Below are 19,362 nucleotides of genomic sequence, written 5' to 3'. Positions count from 1 at the left end.
TACACCAAAAAAACAAGGTAAAATGATGCCCCAGACCAACAACCCGATCGGAAGATACTTTGAGAAGTTAGGGAAAACTCCCATTACGAATCGATTTGAACTTTCTGATATGGAAATATTAGAGGGAATCCCTCCATCCCCTCAAAGAATTCCATTCAAACAAATAACAGCAGCGCACTCCCTTGAAATAGGAACTTGGACACCTCAATTACGATGGCACTTCGGCCAAAATTAGACCCTTCAAGATAAACCGGAAAAATCAAAACTGGACATTGAAACTTGCACAAGTGCAAAGAAATTGATTCAAAATAAGGAACAAGAAAGTATTTTGGAAACCAAAGTGTCATCTAAAGAAAATGAGAACAATCAGAAACCGAGACAAAATCCAAAAACTCAATGTATGAACAACAAGGAGGTAGTCACACTGACAGAAGAGCTTTCAAAAGAAAACATTACGCTCGGCAAAAAAAACACAACTGAAGAAACTAGAAAACCAAACCAAGAAACAACAACAATTGAGGCAAAAAAGAGCCATGAGAACATACAGAAACCGAATACCATCCGTGTAAGAAGCCAAGAAGAAATACAGCTGGCAGAGGCTATATATAACTACAAAAACATGGTTAGGTGCAGAGAATTGAATCCAGATCTGAAACCTATTTGTCAGCAAAGAAAAGAAGATTCCTTGGTGGATGCTCTGCGTCCACTCTATTTGACCCCAAACAAAACTAAACCCGGACAAGAAACCACAAAAACAAAAGAAATAAATTCAGCTGGAAAAAAGCCGGATTTACAACTAGTGATGTCAGCAGTGACAGTTGGTCTAGCACCATTTGGAAAATTATATGAGACCATTAACGATTCATTGAAGGACCACACTTCAATATTAGCATCTGTAAACTCGAAGCTGACCCACTTGGAAGGATACATTCTGGCCCTCGAATTGTGGAAGGCTAGTACAAGAAACCAAGGAACACAAATGGATAAAATAGATCAAGGAAAGAACGACGTGTTTCAATTTAAGAAAAAATCAATGAATAACAGCACTCAAACTATACTGACGAAAACAAGTGAGAGCAGTAATGGAAAAGAGCCACAAGAAGCACTAGAAAAGCATATCGAGAGACCAGCACAAAAGTGCAACAAAGACAAACCCAAGGGAGACACACGAGAATCAACCAGTTTAAAAAAACATATGAACCCAAGAGACAAGCTGAATGAAACTGAGACATTGACAAAAAGTGAAAGGAAAGCCGATCACCTCAAAATTCCACAAGAACTGGAAAATTCCAACATACAACAGGCCAAGAAGAAAGCGGAAAAAACAACCAAAACAAATGAACTAATGACAAAATGGATAACCATCACAGACAAAAAACCAACTAAGAAAGAAAACAGTAACATTCAGAAAAATCAAAAAGGAGAACTCAATCCGGAGCTAGATGAGAGTACGATTGATATATCTAACATCAGCACTTACTCAATCGAAAATTCTGAGTCTGAAATACCTCGCTCTATGGCAAAAAAAAGAAAGGTATCATTTGCGAAAAATGAACCGCCAACACAAAACCGAAGGGAAAATCAATATAAAAGACAAATGAGAAATGCAGAACAAAAAAGAGAAAATTTAGAGGATTCAGAACACAAAAAAGATCGGATCACCCCAGAAAGAAAAACGCTGTTCGGTCTATCAAAAACAAAGCTAAAAAAATATGATTACAGACAAGGAGCCAATGAGGAAGCTCATCCAAAGTACAGCAATAGAATGTTCAAAAATGAGAGACAAGAAGAAAAAGCAAAAAAGTGATAGACGATATCAACAAACTTACTTGACCCCCATAGGACAAAAGGGCAAGGCAAGCGAGATAAGAACACGAAGAAGTTCGGCTATCGAGACATATAACAGTAGAAGAAGAGACAAATCTTCAGATAAGAGAAACAGGTCTAATCAAAGACCCTCGGACCAGCCCTTACAGCAAAATCGAACTAGAAATTCTGCGATATTTACTCGCAAAAGTAACTCGACCCGAACACTAAAACTAGACAAAAGATCCAGCTCAGAAGGAAAAATCATCCTGAATAGAAGAGCCATGTTGAAGCTCCTGGACAAACTCACAAATGGAGATCAAATCAAAAGCATAGACATAAACATAGTAGAATTTGTGCATAAAGGACGGACAGACAGCATCTTTCTACATATTATGTCCCAATCTGTAAAAAAACTCATGCTTCAGATGACAAAAGAATTTTCGAATCGGGGTTATCTCCTGCGAGAAACGACACTAGAAGAGAGAGGACAAAAGATAGAAAAAACGAACAAAACAAAACAAAGGCACAGTTATGAAGACAAAACAAGTGAAACCAAGTACTGGATAAAGAATACTCCGAACAGAAAGTATAACCTGAAAGAAAAAAGAAAATACCCTTCAAGCCCGATGAATTATGAACATACGAGAAAAGCAGACAGAGAAACAATCAGTAAACTTAAGGGTTCAAGCTCGACAGAAATTATGAAAGAAACAAGAAAAGTAAAATCAAGAGAAGATCACCACATTAAAAGACATTGGAACGACGATGATGAGGACACAGAAAAAAACAAAACCAGAAAAACAAATGGCCCAATCAGGCCGCAGGAGGGTACAGGAAAAGAAAAAAACACTGTGAGAGAAACAACCTCAACCCAGAACCGATTAGATCTAGCGGAAAAAAGCTCAAAAAGATGGGCAAGGCTCCCTCAGGCACTAACGCTATACTGGAAAATAGCAGTCAAAGGGCTTCCCTTCAGGTGAAGAAAGGGATCAAACAAAGATGGCAAATGCTCTATGCAACAAAGAGCAAACAATCACTATCGGATCATGGAATACTAGAGGCCACATCCATCTGACAGAGCCCGGCGAGATAAACCTAGGCGGATTCGACCTACTAAGCCTACAAGAAACTTGGCTGCAGTTGCCACCCAGCATGGACGGTTACGAGATCCAACTGTCTCCTGCCCAGAAAGGCGAAAAATGTCGCTCTACATCGGGCCTTCTAACGGCCGTCCGTACGGGCGGATCGCTTCGAATAGCCCACAACCTGGTATCAGACACACTAATCCAAGCAACTGTCCTAGAATGGGTAAAAGAAGAAAGCGCAACAAGAAAAAAGAACAAAGATTTTATCCTGTTGCTGAACATCTATTGGAACCCGGCCATAATCCATACGTCCGCTTTCTTAAACGAGATAGAAAAAATATTAACTTTGGCTACAACAACATTCGACGTGGACCACATTCTAATATGTGGAGATTTGAACTTGACTTGCCCAATGGTAGACGATGTAAAAACTCTAGGAAATAAAACAATGCCCCTGCTCAAAATCAACAGCAAGAGGCCTCGCATGGGCGGAGCTGATGGAATCCCGCGATTTGTATAATCTAAATTCCCTGGAAACAACCAGACCTAGAATTCCAACCTGGAAGGGGGAAGGAAATGCAAGCACCATCGACTACATCTTTGTATCCAGGGATTTATAACAACAAATCAAAAGCTTTGAGATAATAGTATCCACCCGGAGTGACCACAATTTACTCAAAGCGACATGGCATGCCAACAAACCCCCGCAACTCAACATGTCAACCAAGATGGCTATAAACGCCCAAGAAAACCGACTACAAATCACAAAAGATGGCATTGCCTCGATCACAGAGACCTAGATCACAGAGACCTACAAACAAAAAGAGATAGGAGGTAACAACAACAACACATTGAAAAACCTGGACTACTGCCCGCTGCTCACCCCTTACCTACATCCAAGGCATGTAAGGAAAACAGAAAAAAAACATTGTCACAAATACAACGAGGAAATTCGCACAAAGAAATCTGAGTTACGAAAATCATTAAGGAAAGCCAAAAAATACCCCACACAGTTAAACTTAGACTCTGCAAACAAACAAAAAAGAAAGTACAAATTGTGGCTTCAAACAATCCGAACAAAATTGTACCAAGAAGATGCAGAGACCATGCTTAGAGCAGTCTGCAAAAGGAACTCGAACGACTTTTGGACTCTACTATCAGGTCCAGTAAAAACAAGTACTAACAATGTCCCTGAAGACAGATGGCTAAAACACTTCACAAACTTATTTGAAGAACCAGAGACATCAGAAAAAAGATCACCAAAACCCGCAAAAAGTAAATGGATGGCATGTACGGAGGAAGAGATTCGAAAGAAAATCAGTAAATTAAATAACTCCCGTGCACCAGGTCCGGATGGGATCACAAACTTACACCTCAAACAAGAGGTGGAAACTTGGGCCCCGTTAATAGCCGAAATCTTTAAAAGATGTAGGACAACACAATCTATCCCGGCTACAAGGCAAACAGCTAACATCGTTCCAATTTACAAAAAGGGGCTGAAGGATGACCCAGGAAATTACAGACCTATCGCCCTACTGGACGTGCTGGGCAAACTCTTCGGATCCCTGGTGCTAGAGAAACTCCAAGACTGGCAGAAAATGGCAAAGACAGCAGATCCACTGCAAACAGGCTTTGAAAAAAATCTAGGCACCACGGTCAACATTATGATGATCAGTATTCTGAAGGCCAGAGTCTTCGAGGGCTACCCAACAATTTTCATAGCTTCGATCGACCTGGTACAAGCCTTCGACCGTGTAAACAGGAGAAAACTATGGAGCAAACTGGAAAAACAAAGGTGCCCAACTTCACTCCTCAACCCTATCAAAGCGCTGTATAGTAACACCTCAATCAGAGTTCGCCTGAACGAAGCTGGGCTACTATCAGAAAGTATACAAACAGCAAGAGGAGTCAAACAAGGATGCCCTCTAGCTGCGGCCCTCTATAAGGCGTACATGACTGACATAGTGGATGCAGAAATTGACACACGTTCCTTTCCTCCAAAAATAGGAGAGTCGAAAGTGACTGCTCTATGCGGACGATATCCTTCTGCTTGATCAAACACCAATCGGACTGCAGTGTCAACTAGACAGTCTTGTAAGCTATTTGAAGAAGAACGATTTAGATCTGAACACTGCAAAAACTAAAATTATGATCTTGGAAAAATCACCTAGGCCAACTAAAAGATCACAATGGTTTGCTAACTAAGAGAAGCAGGAGACAGTGAAAACCTTCACATACTTAGGAGTGAAAATATCTCGCAGCCAAATAGAACTAACTATGCAAGAACACCTTATCCTAAAGATGAAAACATTAGCTGCACAAGCAATACTCTTGGAAAGGAAATTTGGAAAATTCACCATCCTCCCAGTACTAAAATTCTTCAAAGCCAAAGTCACTCCAGCACTAACTTATGGGGCTGAAGCAATACCACATCTTCCTCCTACACTGTGGACAAAATTGGAAGGTGCTTTTTTGCGCAAAGTCTTACGACTACCCAATTCAACCCCAACAGCAGTAATCCGAATAGAACTATGTCTTGAATCACTGGAATCAGTAGTAGTCAGAAACGGACTCCACGGCCTACTATTCTGGACATCATCTACCAAAAAATGACGAACCAAAAAAAACAACATGATGACAAAATGGTACAAAAACCTACTAGATCAGTCAGAAAAAATTGGATGTTCGGAATGGGAGATAGAACGCACCCCACAGAAAATCAAGAAAAAATTAAAAATCCATGATTGGATCGAGACCTTGGAAAAAGCAGAGAAGCACACATCACAGAGTCATCATACAATCAACATACAAAGGATAGACGAGACAAGGAATTACTTAAAGCAATTCCCGGACAAACCTCTGCGTATAATCTTCCTGAGAGCACGTCTGAACATTCTAAAGACGAAAGAAATTTTATACCTCAGAAAACAGGTTCAAGATAAAAACTGTCGGTACTGTGACACCCTAGAAATCGAAACAGTGCGACACTTACTTCTTCACTGTTCGGGTACAAACAGTCTCAGAACGACCTACTTACGATCACACAAAATGAAACATCTTACCACCAGTGACGAAGATTGGTGGAATATGCTAATGAGCGGAGAATCCACAACATTGACAGTAGCGACAGCCAAATTCTTCGAAGGTCTAAAACTGGAAGAAAAACTAAGCCGAGAGTAAACAAAGAAAAACAAAAAACAAGGATTTTAAAGAAATAAACACAGAAAGGGGAGAATTTTAATTTCACCAAATCATGGACTCACAATGGAAACGTCCAAAAAAAAAACACTCGCCAACAGAAAGATTTTGTAAAAATTGTAAAACAATTAAATGCAAAAAAAAAATAAAAAAAAATAAATAATCAATTCTAAAGAGACATCAGGAAGCAGCAGGTAATCAGTAATTGGAACAAGAAACAGAATTTGAATCCACTGAAAGTGTGAAAAAGTCCCTAAATCTGTACACATTTCTATGGGAGCAACATTGGAAAGATACTAGCAGTCATAAGCAATAGTTTGAGCAAACGTAAACAGTTTGAATTTGAATGCAAGGTTGAAAATAATTTAGAATGAAAATAGCATATGTAAACTTTGCAAAAAATGTTGATTCCCGCCTAAAATTAACCACACAGTTTTTAATAAAAACAGGTGACATTGTTTTGATTTTGAGTGCGGGTGTAGTTATAGTTCTTAGGTATAATCAAGAATTGAAATTAGGTCTCTAGCTATTAAACTAAGGGAGATATGCAATGTTGAATAAGTGGCGTTTTTAGAAAATCGGATAGTGGAAACAGAAAAGAAATTCAATTGGGACAAGAACACTTTTACTCTAAGTTTTACTCTACACTAGAGCATTCAGGATAGAATACCAAAGAGGGACACAGTAAGCTCTAGAGTTGATTCATGACTTCAACCCCAGATCCTTAGCGCCCGCCCTGGCGGGACCAGTCTGATCACTCGAAATAGGATTGATAGTTTAGGATTTATGCAAGATAAGAATGACTAAAGAAATGGTGCTTAGCAAGATAAATCAAGGACAGGAATGCAATAAGGATTCTGACAATATTACAAGTTATTTAGGTAAGGATAGGGTGGTTTAGAGATTGAGATAGGACAAGGCAGGCCAAGATATGCTACGGTTTTCCATTATTCCTATTAATACTTACAGTCTACTTTAATTTAGGATTTTGGACTGTCAAGGGTTCTGGTCACCACACGGATATCGTCTAACAAAGGACAGCTGGGCCAATCTGGCGGGACAGAATCAGCTGTGCTGTTCTGGTCACCGGACTGCACTGGACAGGCACTTCTGGTAACTTGATACTCGAGATCAAAGGGGTGGCAAGTTGCAGCAGGCATGCATCTAGTAGCAGCAAACCCGGCTGGATCAGGATGCTTCCCTTGGGTTTTTGGGATTTTTTTTTTAAATTTAAGGCCTAGCTGAAAATGGGGTCAGCAATGCATAGGCCTTGGCTTTGCAATGAAAATCTGGAATCAGGATCAAACAGGATGAAGAAATTGGGAACCGGACACCACGCAGGAATTCAGGAAGAAAGTCAGGAATCAGTTTGTGTCCTGTGTGGTGTCAGGGGCCTTTATTTATCATGTCAGATGATATCACTACAGTATATGGCAGGGGCAGGCTTACTTCTCACGTCCCTAATACTAAGATTGGGCAAGCGCATAGTTTCAGCCTTGGCCACAGATGATTGGATCATAGAAAAAGGATGTCATGTTTATGGGGTGATTTTTACAGTGTTTAGAAACCTCCTCTAGCTACTGGAACCAAAATATAATATTGCCACAAACACATATTTATGCAGTTGCAACCTCTGAGAAAATCAGATTCATAGGTTACATAGTTTGTGCGTCATATTTCAATCCAAGCCCCAAGTCTGTGGGACCTGGTTTCGCCTTGCTGACACCTTTTGGTAATTTTAAACATGAAGGATTTGTCCTAAAATTCCCCAATTGTGTACACTGACATGCATTATCTCCAGGGATGTATGTACAAAATGTTATGTTCGCAACATCAATACTTTCCCTGTAACCTGTCATTTTTTATAACTTATGTTCCTTATGCAGTAATGAGTTCTACCAAGTTTTCAAAGAAAGAGCATAACATTTGATTTAGAACTACAAACTTTTCATATATTTCCTAATTCTTGCTGCAAAGTTAAACATCTTTAAAGTTCAGTTACAAAATAGCCTTTAAAACCAAAAGGAAGTCCATTGTCACTTGATCTGTTACAGCTGTCAACTCGTTTGAAGCAGGATGAGGGGCCTCTCTCTTGATTGAAGGTTTTATTGCCCCTCACACTTGACAGGTGAGAGTCTCAGCCTGCTATTGTCCCAGCCTGGAGCAAAGACGAATGTCTGATGAGCTTGTGAAGTTTCTTTGTCCTGGTGCATTCAAAGTCTTTCAAGCTAGCAATTAGCGCTTTCTTGTCCCAGAAGTTTATGAGGTGTCACCCTTTCTCAAGGCTAGCAACTGGCAGAGCAGCTTTTTTTTATAGCTTGCCAACTTAGCCTATGTGTTTTAGCTTTTAGTTTCTCATTTTACATCTGGACTTAAACCTGTGGAATCAAAGCAGTTTATAGGTGTACTTTTGCCAGCAACAAATCCTTTTGCATTGCTAAGTAAGCAGGCCTTCACACAACAATTTACTTTTAACTAGGCAATTTTCTCTCATCAGTCAGAAAAAGCACATTTTACTATTTCTTTAAATTTGGTTTTCATCTCCAGCAAATACACACTTTATGCAGCTATAGTTCTTTTCTTGAGTGCTGGAGTTGTTTTGCAGCATGGATACATTTAAACAGGCATCTATTTAGAGTCTTTCTTTGAACAGCTGATTTTTAGATACTTTTGCAAAGTTTTAGATGCGCTTCCCGTGTAAAATGAAAACAAAGCCCCTGGTCGATTTTTCAAAGATACTTTTGACAGGAGCTGTCATTCAAGAATTAGGCCCGGTTCTGATGAGACACACTGGGTGATCCTGGGCATTCCAGGGCCTTTTTAATCACAGTGGTTCAAAAGGACTGGATGAATTTAGCGCGAAGCGCATTTTTAAAGGTTGAAAAAGGTGTCATTTTGAAGAGGCATTTGGGTTTTCAGCAAAGTAATGCTGCCTCTTTCAATTCACTCCATGTTAAATGTTGCAGAGCACACTGGCACATTCCTACGGTGAGTTCCACCCCACCTGAAATGTGTGTGGCAGGGTGGTGCAGCCATTTTATGGTTGTTGAAAAAATGCAGTTTAGAAATCCTGGCGCGCATAGGAGTCAGCGCAGCCATTTTGCTGTTTCTTGCACCACTGCAGCAAAGTGATGTAGTAAAGCACAGCTGTTTGGGTTAATTTATCCCACAAATATAATGAGTAAGAGTGAAATACATGTTGTTTATTTGAAAAGAATACTCTAGGCTTCTATATAGTGAAAGTACATTGATACAAATAGAAAAACATACATGCTATAATGATGTACTTACTTTGTATGATGTAAAGAGTTTTCTTTTTTCAGTAGGTGTCTTTGGCAATCTTCTTCATTTCTGTAATTGTAAAAGAAAGTTAATGAGTATATGTGGTAATGGTGAAGTACTTTTAGTAAGCGAGGTTGTTATTTATGAAGGTAGGAGGAGTTGTTGGGAAAAAGAGTTAATAAAGTTGTGTTATGGGTGTTGTACAAAATAGTGTTAACCATGTTGTTAAAATAATTTGATTATGAGTAGTGCTGAATGGCACATTAGAAGGAGTTAGGTGAAGATAGGTGTGAGAAAAATGTGCATATCTAGGTTATTTTCATGCTGCTGATTTTAATGAAAGAAGTGTTGTGTTTGTGGTGTAATGTATTTGGAATATGTTGCAGTGTTTCTAAAATAAATATGAAACTGTGGCCTAGTGGTAATGCAATGGTGGCAGCAGTGTTTGGTGTCTTATAGTACAGGGTGGGAAAGAAGAGTACTTTATATGTAAGGTAAGGTGTTGTATATAGATATGTTAGAGGTATACAAATATGTGTGAGCGGGTGGAGAATGGTGGCAGTGTAAGGGATGTAATGTGTGAGGTTTGAAAGTGTGACATTTATATAGAATGAAACATTGAAAATTCTGAGCATTTTAAAATGTTTCTTTTTAGGAGCATTTTCATGAAAAGGAAAACATGCATTTGAGCATAAATATCAGCATTATGTGTAACTGTTTTGTAAAAGAAAAGCATATGGAAATTATTTGTAGAAAATGTTTAAGGAGCACTTGGTGTGTGGAAGTTTAATATGTTGGCAGTACTGGTCAGATAGCACAGCGAGTAGAGTGCTCAATTTGACCTCTGTGCAGAGCCTGCCGATGCAGGTTTCAATCCTGACACGGCTAAACTCAGTCTTTCATCCTTCCGAGTTTGATAAATGAACACCACACACCATGGGTAATAATAAGCAGCGCTCAGATGCCTGATGATTCATAGTGCTACATTTGTATTTGTTTATTATTTATATTGTGCACCAAACCCTGGGGTAACTGGGCATTTGAGAAACCTGTGAGTTACATACATGTGAGGCAATATACATACAATAACAGGTAAATAGTAAAGCATACAGAGGGACCCTGGTAACAGATGGGTTTGGTGAAATTTGTACAGTGTCCAGATAAAGGAAATTGGTAACAGGGGGGATGACAGCAAAAGGCATTTATACATTATCATAATAGGAGGTCAATTAAGAGAAAGTGCAAAAGGTGGTGAAGTAGAAGTGCTGTGAGATGGCTGGGTAAGGAGGGTGTCAAGTTAATGTAGAGGCTTATTATTGAACCAGTTTTTAATTCTGGCTTTGAAGGTGAGGAAGGAGGGTTCTAGTCTTAGTTGGATGGGAAAGGAGTTCCATCGTTTGGTAGCTTGGACTGGGAAGCTAGCTCCTCCCGCAGTCTTTAGGTTATACCTTGGTACCACCAGATTGAATGAGTGAGTTGATCTGGTGGTGCGTGAGGCTTGATGTTTGCATATTTTGCCTGACAGATATTTAGGGGCTGTATTTGAGAGGCATTTGTGTGTGATAGCCAATGTGCGTAGTGTGATTCGGCTAGATCTGGGTAAGTTCGGAGGAGCCTAAGAATAGAGTGTTACAGTAGTCTAATTTAGACAAAGCAAGAGCCCTTGCTAACGTGAGGCAACTACGTGTCGATAGGTATGATTTAAAGCTATAAATCAGTTTATTTGTTTAGGCAGTAGAGGTCGCCTAACTGCTAACTTGTTTTTTAAGGGATAGTGCTGCGTCAAGATAAACCCATAGTGTTTTTATCTCTATGGATACTTTGATGTTTTTACCCAATCATGCCTGAGTGCCCACGATCATTAGCACAGTCTTATCGTCATTAAGACATAAAGTGGGTAATTCATAGATTTCAGCGCAGAGGCAGCGCACGCGAGCAGCGCAGAGAGGGAGCGTGCGCCAGCGTGCACCATCCATGTGCGCTAAACAGCATTCTGGCGCACCGCAGAAGCCATTTTGAGTGCTGGCGCAGAGAACATCCTGCAGCGCCAGTTATGCTCCCTAGAATGCCCCTTGCGCAACGAAAAGGCATTGAAATCCCCAATGCAGCGCAAAGGGCCGTGCTAACTCTGCACCAGCTTACAGGGCCGGTACACTGTAATCGCGTGAAAATACTACACGCACACCGCTCACGGCACCCAAAAGTATGAAAATGTACTGGCACACCCCTCGGAATATGGGTACCCCGTTCGCGCCAGGTAAATTGCGTAGAAAAAGCACTGTGGTGTGGGCTGCCTGCGGGACAGGCCCAGGGTGGATGGGCTGCCTGCGGGGCATGGGGATGCTGAGTGGGCTGCCTCTTGGGCCTGGCCCGGGTGGTTGGGGTGCCTGCGTGTTTTTCGGGGGTGCGCAGGGAGTTTCACACGCAATAGGCCTCGGTCGAGAGCGGGCTACGTGTATTTCGGGGGTGCGCGGAAGTTTCACATTCGATACTCCAGGCAAGAGCAGGGTCTGTGTATTTCGGCGGTGAGCGGGAAGTTTCACATGCGATAGGGCTTGTGAGAGCAGGGTACATGTATTTGGGGGGTGCACAGGAAGTTTCACTCACGATAGGGCTTGTGCGAGAGGGGTACGTATATTTGGGGGTGCGCGGGAAGTTTCACAACCGCGATAGGGCTTGTGCGAGCGGGGTACATGTATTTGTGGGGTACGCGGGGAGTTTCACACGCGATAGGGCTTGTGAGAGCGGGGAACGTGTATTTGTGGGGTACACAGGGAGTTTCACATGCTATAGGCCCTGTGCGAGCGGGTTACGTATATTTGGGGGTGCGCTGGAAGTTTCACAACCGCGATAGGGCTTGTGCGAGCGGGGTACATGTATTTGTGGGGTACGCGGGGAGTTTCACACGTGATAGGCCCTGTGCGAGCGGGGTGCGTGTATTTGGGGGTGCGTGGGACATTTAACACTCGATAGGGCTTGTGCAAGTGGGGTACATGTATTTGTGGGGTACGCAGGGAGTTTCACATGCGATAGGCCCTGTGCAAGCAGGGTACGTGTATTTGTGGGGTACGCTGGGAGTTTCACACGCGATAGGCCCAGTGCGAGCGGGGTACGTGTATTCTGAGGGGTGCACGTGGAGTTTTACATGCGATTTTGCTAGCACGTGAGGGGTACGTGTATACAGAGGGGTGCGCAGGGAGTCCTACATGTGATTTCGCTAGCGCGAGAGGGGTACGTGTATTCTGAGGGGTGCGCAGGGAGTCCTACACGCGATTTCGCTAGTGCAAGAGGGGTATGTGTATTCTGAGGGGTGCGCGGGGCGTTTTACACTCGATTTGGCATTGTGTGCCCTCCTGGGTGTGCGGTTCCCCCCTCCCTATGTCTTGCAGGCAGTCCACACCACAGGGGACTTCCCTACAACCCTCACCATGCCCTGCAGTCAGCCCACATGGCGCCATGCACGTGTGAGCACACTTGTGAGCCCTGACTCATGTCCCCCACCCATCCACCCACCCCCAGTGACGGGCACCTGGCATCAGGCCCCGACTCATGTCCCCCTGCACCACCACCCACCCAGCATTGACGGGCACCTGGCAGCAGGCCCCGACTCATTACCCCTCCACCCACACCCACCCAGCATTGATGGGTTACTGCCAGCAGGCCCCGACTCATCTCCCCCTGCACTCCCACCCACCCAGCATTGACGGGCACCTGCCAGCAGGCCCCGACTCATGTCCCCCTGTACCCCCACCCCCCAGCATTGACAGGCACCTGCCAGCAGGCCCCGACTCATTTCTCCCTGCACCCCCACCCACCCAGCATTGACGGGCACCTGCCAGCAGGCCCTGACTCATGTCCCCCTCCACCCCCACCCACCCAGCATTGACGGGCACCTGCCAGCAGGCCCCGACTCATGTCCCCCTGCACCCCCACCCACCTAGCATTGAGGGGCACCTGGCAGCAGGCCCCGACTCATGTCCCCCCAACACGTCATCACGATGCACACACATGGCCCTTATGGCCACCCAAATCCCACCCCACGCCACCCCAGTCCAAACACCCAACCAAGTATTCCATCCACCCCACATTGAAATCCCCATTACGTGATACATCCCAAATGGCAAGCATGCACATCAATACATGTCCGTCACACACACACACAATGGGTGCAAGTGAATGAGAAAACCCACATCGTGACATGCATGAAACCAATGAGAGAATACCACACAAATGAAGTATGAAACCAAAATGTATTAAAAATAAAACCAAGGGAATGTAAGAAAATCACACAATAATAGAAATAATAAACAAAAGGCTGCATGTCCAAAATAAATGAAATAAAATATATGAATGCTGCATCAAAATAAATCCAAATGAAAATGTCTCCAAAGGGTTCGTCCATCAAACAAAATCCAAATGATAAAATAAACCATTGCTCCATGGTAAAAAATGAAAAAAATGAAGTCCAATCCAGTCTTCAACTATATACAATTTCCAAATCCAGGGTCCATGAGCCCAACAAAAAACCCTACCTAATAAACAACTATACACAAAAAGGTGGGGCATAGTCTGTGCGCACCAAATGAAATAAAAATATAAAGGAAACCTAAAACTAATTAACTATATACAATGGCGGCGGGCAAGTCCTACGCTCACTTGTTGATTTCCCAGGCCAGGGCATCATCAAACTCCTGTTCAACGTCCTGGAGGTGGGCCTGTTCCCTGGCCCTGAGGTCTCACAGGGATAACGCCATGTCCACCTCCAACTCCCTGCAAATTTCCTCGAGGCACTCAGCGCGCCTCAGTGCCCTGCACATGGAGTTCTCCGCCCTGACCATAGTGAGCTGTGCCTCTTCCGCCTGCCACCGCTCTTCATCTATTTGCTGGCCCAACCGCTGCCACACGGAAGACACTCCCAATCCAGGGTCCTCATGCCCTCCGGCCGATGCCTGACCCTCTGATGTTGATGGCGCCGAGCCATCATCGCTTCCACCTTGAGCCTGCTGCTGCCGTGCATGTGCTCTGCCTGTTGATGCCTGCACGTCCTCCTCCTGCTGGGGTCCAGTTGTTGGGGTGGCCACCCCTGCTGGACCTCCGACTCCCGACTGTGGCAGGGATGTCTCCTCCACCAGCCTGGCCGCTGGGTCAGAGGCAGCTCCACAGGGTACCCAGGTGATTTTTGGGCTGGAAGATGGCACGGAGGATGACTGGCGCATAGGGGGTTCAGTTGAGGAGGGGGTCGGTACAAGTTCCAGCAGACGGAGGAACCCAGCACTGGTGACCCCTCCTAGTAGGTCGACGCGGTCAATGAGGCATCCCAAATAACGTGCAGAGTCCTCATGAAAACTCTGCACGTCATCCCGGCTGCCCCGTTGAAGCAACGCCACCCCAGCCAGGACAGGCTCAACACAGTCCCGGATTGCCACGTCCGCAGGGAGAGGAAGGACAGTTGTTGTTTGCACACCCCTCCCTGCGAACGGGTCTGGACGAAGGCATCCCTGCTGGTGCGGGATGATGCAGTCACAGGATCGGGGACAGGATTACACACAGGCATGTGCGTGGCTGCCTGTGCTGCCTCCTGTCCCTGCCCCAGGACTGTACCACTAGTACCAGTGGAATCCCCCCCTCCAAACCCTGTGTGTATCCCTTCCACGGCCGCCTCCTCAACCAAACCCACCACCAACCTGGATGACTCCGTGCCATCTTCCTCCATCGGACCCTGTGGGGTCTCAGCTGCCCCTTCTGCTGCCGAAGAGTCCACCTCTGACCTCCGCCTCTTGGACCTACCCTCAGCAGCTGCAGCCACAGACGCTGCACCAGACTCCTCACTCCCCAACGAGATGACAACATGGGAGGGGAGCTGGGCCTTGCGTCTCCGGCTGGCGGTGGGATCCCTGCCGCTGTGCTCCACAGCACCGTCTCCGCCCTCTTCATCAGTTGATGCTGCAGAATGGGAGAGACAGAACACAGCCATCAGGGCACTGTACAATGGTCTGATACACACATGACAGTTACAGATGAGTGGCAGTCTCGAACTTCACACATGGCATCACACTCCCCAACACACATATCATTTCAACCCACACACATGCGCAAGCTAACAGGAATGTTGCAGCAGGCAGCACCATCCATACACATACAACAGCATGAGCATCCAAAGGTTAGCCTGATGTCACATGCAACACAAGGAATGCCAAACACATGCACACACGCCACCAGACATACATGCATCTGCACATCACCACCTGTCACAGTTAAATCATCGGCATCCATGTCACATCTGCCAATCAGCCTCCTACATGTCGGTGTCACATGCATCCATGGTGTATCACAGTGGCACACATGTCAAATACACACACATGCACATGTACATTGTGCACATACATGAAGGTGGAAGCAGCATCCATGTGTCACACCACAACCATGCCACAGTACATCCACATAATTCAAAACATGTGTGTACTGACACATGCATTTGGGCACCATGCATTTGAACACATACACCACTGATGTGCCTCACACATGACTGGACTCACATGGGGCAGGCTCATGTTCCTGTACATACACATCCATACATGGGCCTTCCAAGACATATGTCCAACCTGAACACTCATGCCACACCTCGACATGCACAGCGTCCAATCAGTAGGCATGGACTCCGGACGGGTCTGCCTCTGAAGGATCTGGCGGTGGAGCGCTGAGTTTATGTGTTCCAGGACCCTCATCTGGATGTTGCTAAGGTTGACCCGGCACCCCTCTGCATGCTTTCCCTTCAAGAGGCGCCGGGCCTTGCTGAGGGTCCTGGACCTCAAGTCCTCCCAGCGCTTCCGGACGTGTTGCACATCGTGGGCTGCCACCCACTCCTCGTTGAGGGCAACAATGATGTCCATCCAGATCCTCTTCCGTCCTTAATTGTCGGCGCGTGAACTTCCAAAGAGGGCATCATAATGCCCCAGGACTTGCTCCACCAGGATAACAACTTCTGCGGCACTGAAACTGGTAGCCCTCTGCCTCTCTGGCTGGGGGTTGCCAGTGGTATTCGCTGGTGTTTCCCCCGACATGGCAACCCCTGAGGCAGGTGTGGGTGGGCAACTGGGTCCTGAGGCTGGGCTGTGTAGTAATGGAATACCAGTCGGGAGTCTTCTGTTCCAGCAGGGCAGGTCACAGCAACTGGACCCCTGCAGATGGCTGACGTGCAGGCACCAAATAGCAGGGCACGTGGCCAGCAGGCAGGCAGGCAGCAGCAGATAGCAGGTGGGCATGTGCTCTGGGCTCTGGGTGGCAGGAAAATGGCCTTCTTGGCAGGAGCGTGGTCTTCCGTGTGTTGGTGCGTGGCCAGCTTGATACGGAGTGATTTGGCATGTGAAAAAACTGCACGTCAGAGTATAATTCGAGGAAAGGCCCTTAGCGCTAAGCGTGTCTGTGACGTAACGCGCAAGGGCGTTTCCCTCAACATGGGTGCATGTTGATTGTACACGTGCAAAAACTACACGTCCGGGTGTCACTGCGTGTAGTTGGAGGAAAGGCCCTTAGCGCATACGCGCATAAGTGACATTGCACGTTTGGGCTGGGTTAAAAGGTATTCGTAGGACGCTATTTTCTTGTACATGCTTTTTGTGGAGAACGAGCGGGTGATTCTTGTACTTCTTGTCGGTTCACATGTGATTACTTCACACCAGTTCCAGTTCGTACTCCTTGTATACTCAGACAGCGTTCAATTCTTCTTTTGGCGTGGGTTTTGCCGACAGGCATACGCGTGTCTTTTTCACATGCTTTTTCCAGGCAGATGCTGAGTAGCGCACATATTTTTCAACTGTGGTTGCCCCCTTGTGTCGCGTACCCATTCAGAGGTCATTGTAGCCTCTGTGTACCACGCGTACGCTTATTTTTGTGTTTCTGGGTGCCACAGCGTAGTGTGGGTTCTCTATTCCACGCACGTGGGCTACCAGGGGTCACGTGCATGTAAAATTTTGTTTTTGGGGTGCCTGAGCATTGCGTGACCCGTCATCTTCCCCCAGGGCTCACAGGCAGCCTTGCTAGAGCACTAGGGTACGTATTCGATCTAGTACCCTACCCCTTTCACCCCAATTGCCCAGGACAATTGTTTACTGCACCTCCCATTCGCACAAGAACATCAGTACCATGTTTGGCAGGCAACCAAGCGTTAAGGGAGGCAAAGGTGGCCGACCTCCAAGAGGTGGGCGCGGTAGGGGACGTGGACAGGATGTGCAGGGTGGCCAAAGAGGCCAGTGTGTGGAGGACCAATCAGGGACACCTATGCCCCCCCCCCAATGGGTCGGGGAGATGCAGCTGACACCATCCCAGCTCAGGCCTTGTTAACCCCGCCCATATTGTCAACCGAACCGGCACAGGATGACTCCCAGGCTGACTTCCGTGTCACCAAGTCAAAACCACGTGTGGCGGTGAAAGTTGCTGTCACCAGGCCCCGTGGATCTGGGGCAGCAATGTCATCTGCTGCACCAAGTAGCCAGGGTGAGGAGGCTACAGGGGCAGCTGCAGCTCAATCCACCCCATCTCCGAGTCTCTGAGACAGGACAGTGTTGGGCCAAGTCCAACACACTGAGGTTGGTCCTGCCAACATCACCCAGCAGCCAATGCCTTCAGTGAGACCTTTGGTCATCGTGCCTTTGACTGCATCCAGTGCCCAGTCCACCTACGCTTCAGCCCCTACCAACCAGAGCAGCGTAAGCCACTCAGGGTCCGCACCAATTTCCAAGAGGAAGAAGGGTGCTCTTGCGGTACAGGCTGGGACCCCAGACACGGCTCCCCCCTCCGGTACGTCAAGGAAGCATAGTTTCAATGATGCATAACTAGACGCACTTGTGGGCTAGGTGTCGGCCCATGGCGCTGAAATGCTGATGACTGCAGGGTGCAAGACTACGACTGCTCAACGTAGGGCCCACTGGCAGTGCATCGCGGATCACATTAGTTGCCTTGGATTTGTGAGGTGCACAGCTGATGATTGCTCTAAGCGGTGGAATGACCTCAAACGCAGAGCAAAGAACAAGCTGGCTTCCAATCATGCCTCTACTCTGGTGATTTATGAACAAGGATAGGCGTCCCATACCGCGTAGACCCAGGGGAGTAACAAGGCAAGTAAACAGGGAAAAAAGGGGGGTCACGCGGGGCGAACCGGTAGAAGGTTCTAGCAAGATAAGTAACCAACAAATTGAGAGCCCAATGAGGGGATAGGCCAGGTCAAGGATAATGTAAAATCAGACAATCTTTATAATACACATATAAAATTACATGACACATGGTGCTGAATCCATGATAAAACAGCATAAAAACAAACAATAAATATTGAATATATACAATTAAAGTGCATGATAGCCAAATGAACAGTCTGTGGTGCACGGTGAACACCAAATGCAGTCGTCCCCCAAGAAAAAGAAAACAATTGTATGGGGGGGCAGGGCAAGTGGAAAACAGAGAGAGACAAAGGAATAGGGGGCATAGGAACAAAAAGAAGGATATCTTGTTGGAATCCTATTGAATGCCCCAGTCTCAATCTACATGCACAATCCAAAAGTCAACTCTAAGACTAACTAGAGTTATTACATCAATTTAGAATAAGGGATAAGAAAGTGCAGAACTTGCAAAATTGCAACACCTCTCCAACCTCATGTTCTGGGATGGCATTAAACTTTACAAACTATTAGACAGGCTTGTAGTGCAGAGTTAATAAAAAAGGTGCAGCCTACAGCACTTGTCACCATTTCAACCAACGTAGTCAACCACCGGTACCTAATGTGGCCTACACCATTCACATGTGCCACACTGGTATCACAAAGTAGGTCGTTTTGACGACCTTCGAAAATGTCTAAGGCATCTATCTCTTAGGGGAGAGAGGGATGGCTTGACAGTCGTCTTCCTCAGGACAGGACAGAAATGGTTTTAAAATATAGGAATAGCATAGGATATATATGATCAATGGAAGGACATTTAGATGGTATTCCTTTTGTCC

The sequence above is a fragment of the Ambystoma mexicanum genome, chromosome 6p (assembly GCF_040938575.1).
Source record: "Ambystoma mexicanum isolate Mex_15411 chromosome 6p, UKY_AmexF1_1, whole genome shotgun sequence".
NCBI lineage: Eukaryota > Metazoa > Chordata > Amphibia > Caudata > Ambystomatidae > Ambystoma > Ambystoma mexicanum.
The sequence above is the reverse complement of the archived record's forward strand: the minus strand, read 5'-3'. Positions refer to the sequence as shown.